The 7,377-nt window shown below is 49.0% G+C and overlaps 1 pseudogene; it reads right to left on the reverse strand.

Annotated features, from left to right (window-relative positions):
• Nucleotides 1-1,318: 1,318 nt before the first annotated feature.
• Nucleotides 1,319-1,437, reverse strand: LOC112162364 (annotated as a pseudogene).
• Nucleotides 1,438-7,377: the final 5,940 nt, after the last annotated feature.

The following is a 7,377-nucleotide window of genomic DNA, read 5'->3' on the forward strand; positions in this document are numbered from 1 at the left end:
AAGATTTCTTTTTGCTCTTCTGCTGCCTGGATGAGGTCCTCTTCTTTCGCTGCGCCCACGCAAGCATTCCCATTTCCAAGTCAGCATCAAGCGTTGGGCACCAGAGGAAGCCCGAATCTCCCCTTCACTCTCCACAACAGACGAGGGCTCACCAAACTCTGAAGCCATGTTGGATAAAAGGAGGAAAAAACCCCTTCCAAAAAAAACAAAAACAAAACAAAACCTCACAAAACTAGAAAACTAAAAAAAACCTCCACATCAGTCAGAGACTGAGGGGAGTAAAGGGGAAAGAGGGAAAAGAAGCCAGAAAAGGAAATCTAAAGCAATCAAAAGGACACTAAGAAAAGAGTCTAGCCTGCTCAAAACTCCAAACACTCACCCCCTGATTGCGCACCTGGTGGGCGTGTTCAGGGTGGTGTGTTCGTAAGCACTCGGAAGTGTCAAGCCAAGTCTCTTAACCAGTGCGCTCCAGCTTTGGGAAGTCAGAGAACACGCTGGCTCGCAGCTTCAGGCCATGTACCTGGCTCAGCAGGCCAATCAGCAGCAGAAGGTTCAGCTGTGCAGCCACTTTTTCCTTTTTTCCTGCTCCACCATCTTCATCTGTGTCCTCCTGAATGAGGGACCTGCTGAGGAGGAAAACCCAGCAGCCCCCAAATCACTCACATTTCACTCCCAGCTCCTGTGTAAAAACAGCTTTGGAAACACACACCCACACACACCCACGCGGGACAAAAAGTCCTCACCATCTCTTTTTCCGTCAAGAAAGGTTCGGCCATTTAGGCAGGGGGATTAGTTGAGTGCAAAAATAAATAAATAAATAAATAAAAGTTGAGTGCAAGTTGAAGCTGCTCTTTGGAAAGTGCACAGCCCTCTAGTGGTCGAGCTGCTTCATTAACTCCCATGGACCCCACTATATCTCAAGTTGGTAAAATGTGTGTCTCCGCTCGCTGGTCACGTAATAAATCTTTTCGAGGGCTTTTCCAGCAAACAACTGTCTCTTCTCTCCCATATCATCTCCTATTGCAATGGGATTATTAGTTATTTACAAAGGACAAAAATGTTATTGTTGCCAATGCTGTGATTTTTTTTCAGGGTGCTCTGAAGCCTGATCTTGTTTGCATCCATTTTTTAATCCATTTAAAGATCTTTTTTATGAATTGGCCCTCTTTTTCATTTTTTTCTTTTCTTTCTGTTTATGTTAGTATCTTAAGCTTTTGTTAGTAAAGTTTATTAAAAACAAAGAAAGAAAGAAAAAGAAGTTAAAGCTGTTTTTTGGAAAGTGCACCACCCTCTAGTGGTGGAGGAAAAAAAGTTTGGAAACTTACAGCACCTGGTACTCCCAGGCGGTCTACCATTCAAGTACTAACCAGACCCAACCCTGCTTAGCTTCCAAGATCAGACGAGATGGGGCGCGCTCAGGGCGGTGTGGCCGTAAGATGCTAGAAGTGTCAAAACCATGCTCGGTAAACCAGTACGCTCTAGCTTTGGAAAGTCCGAAAACACACTGGCTCGCAGCTCTAGGCCATGTACCTGGATGAGCAAGCCAATCAGCGGCATAATGTTCAGCTGTGCCGCCACATTTTCCTTTGTTCCTGCCTCACCCTCTTCATCTGTGTCCTCCTGAATGTGGACAAAAACCCAGCAGCCCCCAAACAGCTTTTGAAACACACACACTTGCAGTAATAATGGTCCACAACCACAGGTTTTCAATCAAGAAAGTTTCAGCCATTCAGGGAGTTGGATTAGGCATTTGCACCTTAATGATGACGGCTCTGAAGGTCAATGAGCTCATTGGGTGAAGCGTGACGGAATTATTTCTTTATAAAAAAAAAAAGAAAGAAAGGTAGGATTCGTAAAAAAAGAAGCACAAGTTGACGCGCTGTTGCTTTTGGAAAAGTGTAAGGCCCTCTAGCGGTGGACAGAAAGAGTTTGAAAACTTACAGCATCTGGTATTTCCAGGCGGTCTCCCATCCAAATACTAACCAGACCTAACCCTGCTTAGCTTCCGAGATCAGACGAGATCGGGCGCGCTTTTTTTTATTTTTTACTCTTTTATTAGAAAATATTAAAAACGATACACAGAAATCAACACATCATGCCCAAGACAAAACAGAATCAATGAAACAAAAACTAGTTCAGAAGCCTGTAAAGAAAGAAATAATCACAATGCACATCACTTATGATCAAAATAAGACATGAAATCCACTGTGGTCGACACTAAACAACGCCTGTCCCTCCGGCGCCTCTCGTGCGATGTCCATGACCGACTTGTGGAGCAGCAGGAGGTGAGCCCTTAGAAGCTGGTGAAACAAATGCCACCTGTCCACACACCGGCCTTCTTTCATCTTCTTTGTCCTTGTGAGGTAGATGACGTGTCTCCCTAACGCCAGCATGAGGTCGACCAGTAGCCAGCCCTTTTTTCGTTCCTCCTTTCCAACCCCAAAAAGGCTCGCCCATCTCCAGTCCCCAGCGGATGTCCAGGAGAAACGGCATCGGTTTCGCACCAACTGCCTCACCCTCTGTAAAAAACCCACCACCACATGACAGTCCAAAAACATGTGCTCCAGGGTTTCAGGTGCAATGCCACAGACGGGGCACAACCTGCTGTATTGTGCTCTGTTAATCTGGTGGAGAACCACACTGGAGTAAATTTTTCTGTGTCGCAGTCTGAAGTCTGTATCCCATACCATATGTGGGGACAAACTCCTCGTCAGACTCACCCACATGCCAGACATGACCTGTCCAGGAAACGCCTTCCCCCAGACCTGTTCCGCCCTTGGGACTCTGGTCCACCTCCCAACCGCCATCCTGTACCAGGCCCTGGTTGGTACCGCCCACACCTCTCGAGGCGTCCCGTTGTAGATCACTGTGAAGGTGAGACTTGACCTAGGTAGCGTTGAGCATTCCCTGCCCCTCAGTAGCCCCAGCCACTGCTGGGGGAAAGCCTCAACCATTCTCCTGTAAATCCTAGTGGTCCGAAGTCTCCTTCCGCTATCCGCCCCTCTACAGAATCTTGGTAATATTGACGATTCTTCACACAATTCCCCACCGTTCACAATATCCCTCACCACTGTGCATCCACTCTCTTCCAGTGCCTTACACCCAAATGAAACACCATTCATAGATAACGCACTGTTTCTGAAAAGGGGCTGTTTCAGTACTTGGGCTGGAGACAAGACACATTGTGTCAACAAACCACCGACTCCCCTCCAAGCTGTAATCAGTTCACCCACAAACGGATCCAGCCCCGGCTGAACACTTCCCCACCCCTGGCAGAAAATGCCCAATCCCAGTCGTGTGTCTCTTTCGAGGTCCCCCGTCACAAAATCTTTCCATACGTGCATTTCATGTGTGTCCAATAGCCTACTCACCATTTTCAACCGCAAAGCGTCCCGTCGTGCACCCACATTCACCAAACGTAGACCACCCCTCTCAATGTCTTTTGCCAATGTCTTTTTGGAGATCTGGTTTGCCCTAGACCCCCAGAGAAAACTTGAAAACATCCCATCTATTTCACTCAACACCGTGCTTGGCAGCGGGAAAACAGACAAAACATAATTTAATGCAGCCCCTGCCAATGCATTAATCACCACCACCTTCCCCCGCAGTGTCAGTCGTCGTAATTTCCACAAGGTCAAAATCCCTGAAGTCTTCGCAAGCACCCTATTCCAATTCGTGAGCACCATCTGTAGTGAGTCTCCACTCAACCATACTCCCAAAACTTTAAAGCCCCCCTCTGCTTCCCTAAAACCCCACCTGTTCCGTGTCCCTGTCTGATCCCCTAGAAACCAAAGCACAGATTTTGTAAAGTTCACTTCTGCCCCTGAGGCATTACAAAAAAGTGACAAACACCCTAACGCAGTGTCGACACTGTGCACGTCACGCAACACTAGAGTCGTGTCGTCAGCATACTGGAATATTTTCACCTCACGCCCAGCTGGTGTGATCACGCCTGAGATATTCCTAGACTTATTTACTAGTTGAGCCAAGGGCTCAACCGTCAGGCTGTACAGCATAGCTGACAGCGGGCATCCCTGCCGGATCGACCTCTTCACCTCAAACACATCAGTCAGCAGACCATTGCACGCCACCTGACTGGTCGCCGAGTCGTACAAGGATTTTAACCGTGAGATAAAACGAGGCCCAAAACCAAAACGATTCAACACACGCCATAAAAAAGAATGTTCCACCTTGTCAAAAGCCTTCACAAAATCCACACTCAATAAAATGCCCCCCGTCCGTGCCATGTGTCCAACAGAGTACCTCAAGGACAGAATCACATCTGCTATATCTCTCCCCGGTACACCATATGCTTGTGTGGATGAGAGAACGGAGGGAATCACCTCCCTCATCCTTCCTGCTAGGATTGCAGCCAGGATCTTATAGTCCAGGTTCAGAAGCGTGATAGGCCGGTAGTTGGCCAAATCACATCTCTCACCCGTTCGTTTAAATATCAGCTTGACGGTCCCTAAGCAAAAAGACGCCGGAGGGGCCTGCCCACCAAAAAAAACAGCAAACAGCTTCTGCAGAATCGGCAACAATTCAGCCTGAAACGCTTTATAGAATTCAGCCGTCAAACCATCCGCGCCCGGCGATTTGTTATCATGCTGTTTCATTATAGCTGTTCTAATTTCTGCCTCACAAACGTCAGCCTCACACACCCCCACCCCGTCCTCACTCAGTTTGGAGTCAACATGTTGCAGACACTCGTCGATTGCAGCCTCATCACAACTTCCTTCACGGAAGAGATCGGAGTAAAAATTTTCCACCCTTCTCAAAATCCCCTCTGGTTGTACACACTGCACCCCATCACTGTCTTTTATGGCTCTGATGACGGCTTTCTCCTGTCTGTTTTTCTCCAATCCCAGGAAAAAAGCAGAGGACCTCTCGCCGTCAGTGAAGTCCCGCACCCTCGCTCGAACAGCCGCAGCTTTACACCGCTCAAGTTCAAACCTTTGCAAGTGTGAGAGGGCTGCAGTATACACAGTCGCATCTCTCGTCGGGTCTTCCGCAAGCAAGGCAGCCTCTGTGTTCAATATGTCCCTCACACACTTTTCCTCTTTCAGTGCCTTCCGGTTCCTCCTCTTACAATAAGCCACTGTCAATTTCTTTAATCTCACTTTCAGTCTCCCCCACCAACTAAAAACATCATCGACCTCGGGGAACTGCTCAACACTAAAAAGAAGCAGTGTCCTCACCCTCTCCACATAACTTTCCTCTTTCAATACACCGTTATTTAAAATCCACAACCCCCCGTTAGATCGCCCTCTGACTTCACCCACGACCACCTGTACTTTAGCGTGATCGCTCCACGTGCAAAAATCATAAGAAACATCAGAGATTAGAGATGTTGCCATATGACCTGCGAGCACTAGGTCAATCCGTGTCTGTTTCAACTTGCCCTGCACCATTTGTCTTCTCGAGAATTGCCTCTTTCCAGGATTCCTCACTCTCCACACATCAATTACATTCAAATCCAGCATGAGAGAGAACAGCTCATTCCTGCTCACGTCACATTTATGTACATTTTTCCTGGACAGATCTAACTTTGATAATATAGTGTTAAAATCTCCAATCAGCAAGGAATTTTCGGTAATCAGTGGTCTTAACGAGCGAAAAAATAATTTACGTTCACCCGGGTCATTCGAAGCATAAATATTGAAAACTCTCACCGTCTGGTCTCCCCACGCAATATCTAAAACTAGTTTCCTCCCCTCAGGATCTGTCTCCACCAGGGCGACTGTGTCAAAAACCCCCTGTCTCACAAACACAGAGACCCCCGCTGTCCTCTCAGGACCGACTGCATAAAAGGCAGGACCTCCCCACCGCCTCCGAGTCTTCTCAAAAAACTCCATTGTCCAGCGCACCTCCTGCATGCAGAGTATGTCACACGCTGTTGTAAAAATATCATCCATTTTAGCTTCGTTGGTCACTCCTCTGATGTTTAGGCTGGAAATACTGAGCATTAATGCAAAGAAAGCGCAAGAAGCAACCCACTATCGCGTCATGATGTCTGCAGCCTCTGCCTCCGCAGTCTTTTAGAGTCTCGCTTCCTCCGTTGCGCCCACCCTGAAGCAGCCATATCCAAGGTGTCATCCACCACATCATCCACGACCCTCTTTTGAGCCTGGTCTCCAGTCTCTTCCTGCCGAGGGGGTAAAGATGTCACACGTCGCGTGTGCAAGTCATGGCAGCCCTCCTCCTCAGAATCATGGACATCTCCATCATTCGAGGAGGAAGCGTGCGCCCCGAGACCCCCGGACGCGTCTTGCAGGACAGGGTTCGTCACCCCTCCCGTCCGGACAGGGGCAGAGCCAGCGATCACACGCAGAGCTCCCCCCTTCACGGAATCAGACATCATCAGGGCAGGACCCACTCCGGGAGTCCCCCCCGCCTGGATAGGAGCAGCGGCAGCACTCTGGAGCCGTCCACCCTCCTTCACAGGAACGTCGGCTATCGACAGCCGGTCTGCCTCAGAGACCCCCGCCGCTCGGACCAGATCGGGATCTTCCTCCTCCTCCTGAGTACCGAGAACGCCGTCCCCCTCGGTCGACTGCACAAAATCCACCCCCTGCTTCGGGAGCACAGCTGCTTCAGGCTGGTGAGGCTCTGGGTCACTGACTCTCCGCGGCGCACCTGCAGCGGGCGTAACCTCCGTCTCCTCTTCCTGCGAACAGAGGCAGCGCTCCGTGACAGACTTGCACACAGCGCAAAAAGTGGGCGTCGTCTTGCACTCCCTAGCATAGTGGCCCTGTACCCCACATTTGTGACACATGAAGTCCGGGCATTCTCTAACAATGTTCCCAGGCTGAAGACAGATCATGCACACCTTCACTTGCCTGTCATGCAAAACCCTAAAAAACTCAGGCCCTGACGCAGTCTGGAATCTGGCCGAATAAGGAAGAGATTGTACAGTTTCGCTAAATTTCACTTTGACAAAACGCGTACCATCCGCTACGCTCGTCCCCGGCCACATCCGCCTCATGATCGGCGACACTGCAGACACTCCCCAACCGCGCAGCTTCTCCAAGGTCTCCGAGTCATGTATGTAGGCCGGCAAACTCAAACGAGACCATAAGCTCATTATTTGTAAGACTTGTCCCCAAAACTTACGTGTTTTTTATCTTAAAGCCATCCAACAATCTATCTCTACCTACCACATTTGAGAGCGTCACTTCAAAACGTCCTACAGGCCACAACACCACCACACAGCATTTTGCAGTACTTAATCAATTCCACCACAGACACATGATCATACTACCTCCGCACCCCCTGCTGAAAACTCCTTTCCCACTCCAACTGCTCCACTCCTCACAAAAGCACCACTAGCCGACGCCATTGTGAAAAAAAAACTGACACTTCCCTACTCTCACAAAT

The sequence above is a fragment of the Oryzias melastigma genome, linkage group LG19 (assembly GCF_002922805.2).
Source record: "Oryzias melastigma strain HK-1 linkage group LG19, ASM292280v2, whole genome shotgun sequence".
In the NCBI taxonomy this organism is placed as follows: domain Eukaryota; kingdom Metazoa; phylum Chordata; class Actinopteri; order Beloniformes; family Adrianichthyidae; genus Oryzias; species Oryzias melastigma.